Source organism: Manis pentadactyla, chromosome 13 (assembly GCF_030020395.1).
Source record: "Manis pentadactyla isolate mManPen7 chromosome 13, mManPen7.hap1, whole genome shotgun sequence".
Classification (NCBI taxonomy): Eukaryota; Metazoa; Chordata; class Mammalia; order Pholidota; family Manidae; genus Manis; species Manis pentadactyla.
This window is the reverse complement of record NC_080031.1, coordinates 74,312,405-74,314,509: the sequence shown is the minus strand read 5'-3', so window position 1 is coordinate 74,314,509 and position 2,105 is coordinate 74,312,405. Positions and strand designations below refer to the sequence as shown.

At 43.1% G+C, this 2,105-nt stretch overlaps 1 pseudogene; it reads left to right on the top strand.

Annotated features, from left to right (window-relative positions):
• The first annotated feature begins 1,190 nt into the window (after nt 1–1,190).
• On the top strand, nt 1,191–1,668 carry LOC118934456 (succinate dehydrogenase [ubiquinone] cytochrome b small subunit, mitochondrial-like; annotated as a pseudogene).
• Nucleotides 1,669–2,105: the final 437 nt, after the last annotated feature.

The window sequence follows — 2,105 nt, the reverse complement described above, 5'->3', positions numbered from 1 at the left end:
AAGGAATAAGCAGCAATTGTAGATTATGATATCTGATACAAAAAGTGTAAAAGAGAAAGAAGAAGGTGAAGAAAAAAGTACCTTTAGATTGTGTTTGAAATAGAGTATTTAGCAATTTAAGATAGACTGTTATATAGTAAGGAAGCTATCCTTGTGTCTGGTAACCACAAGATTAAAACCTACAATCGAGACATAGAAAGAGAGAGAGAGAGAGAGAAAAGTAAGGAAGGGAGGAAGGGTGGGAGGGAGGGGAGAAGGAAGGAAGGAGGGAAGGAGAGAGGGAGGGAGGTAAAAGAAAGGAAGGAAGAGGGAAATAAAAGAAAGAAAGAAGGAAAGAGAAAAAGATCCCATTACAGCACTGAAGAAATCTATCACAAAATAAGAGATGCATATAAGAGAAAAAAAAAGAAAAGAGAGGATATATAAAAACAACCAGAATACAATCGATGAAATGGAAAAAAGTACATATCTATAAATAATCACCTTAAATGTAAATGGACTGAATGCACCAAAAAACATAAAATAGCAGGTTGGATAAACAAAGAGAGATCCATTTATATGCAGGATACCAGAGACTCACTTCATACCCAAAGACATACACAGACTAAAAGTGAATGAATGCAAAAAGATCATTCATGCAAATAACAGGGAGGGAAAAAAATTAGCAGTACCTGTATCAGACAAAATAGACCTCAAAACAAAGAATGAAAGAAAGAGACAAAGGACTTTCCATAATGATAAAGGGGGTCAGTCCAACAAGAGGATATAACCATTATAAATATCTATGCACCCAGTATAGGAGCACATAAATATGTGAAAAAGAATACTAACAGAATTGAAGGGGGAAATAGACTGCAACATAGTCATTTTAGGAGATTTTAAACACCACCCAAAACAATAGACAGATCAACCAGACTGAAAATAAAAAAGGAAAAAGATGGACAGAACAATCCATTAAATCAGGTAGTTTAACAGCTATCTACCGAACATTCCTGCCAAAAGTAGCAGGACGGATGTTTTTCTCAAGTGCTCATGGAATGTTCTCCAGAATAGACCACATACTAGGGGTTAAAGAGAGCCTTAATCAATTCAAAAAGACTGGAATTCCCCGCTTTCCCTCCCCCATGGCGCGGGCCTGGTGGCGTGACTGCCTCAGGGTCGCTGGGTGACCTTGAGTTTTCCGGAGTTAGATGGCGCTGCTCTGGAGGCTGAGCATCCTGGGCGCTCCACGAAGCGGACGAGCTCTTTCCCTCCAAAGGCCAGTGGTCAGGCCTGCTCATGTCTCAGCATTTCTTCAGGACCTCCATGCCCCCGAATGCTGTGGAGTGAAGCACATCGACCTGTCGCATGGCTGCCACTCCAGCTCCAGGTGGCTTCTCTCCATTGGACTGCCCAGAGGGTCGTTAGTGTTGTGCCCCTGGGCCTCCTTCCAGATGCTAATCTGAAGCCTTGCTCTGCGATGGACTGCTCCCTGGCTGCAGCCCTCCCTCTCTATAGTCACTGGGGCCTTGGGCAGGTTGTCACTGACTGCATTCCATGGGCCACAGCACAGAAGGCTGCCAAGGCGGGCGTCCTGACACTCTCGGCTTTGACTTCGCTGGGCTCTGCAACTTCAACCACTATGAAGTGGGCATCTGCAGGGCTGCGGCCCTGCTGTGGAAGCTGTGATCTTTTGACTTAGTGCTTTGAGAATCGATTGTATACTTCTTTGCTGTCATGCTATTCAGCTCACAGCAAGGAGGAAATACAGATGAGTGCATTGGTGAGACAAATCTAATCACCTGGTTACTTTTAGAATTTAATCTTTGAGGAAAAGTTCGAAGAGTAATTGTGTCCAGCAAATTAAGAGAGTGAGTTCTGTATTCTGAGCTGATGGCGTTGTCCCCCGGCTTCTCACACTGTAACTAAGCATTGTATTTGAGCTTTTGCCTTTGAACTTGTCAAACTCTTAAAGGGAATTAAGCTTCTGTATCTTCCTTGGCATGATGGAGAAGGTGAAAGACTGTTAATTCATAAGTAAGGACTTTGCAGAAAATCAGGCAGTGTTTATTTAATCTTGGGAAATGCTCCCCTCCGCTCAGGTGACAGCAGTTACTTGTGGTCCC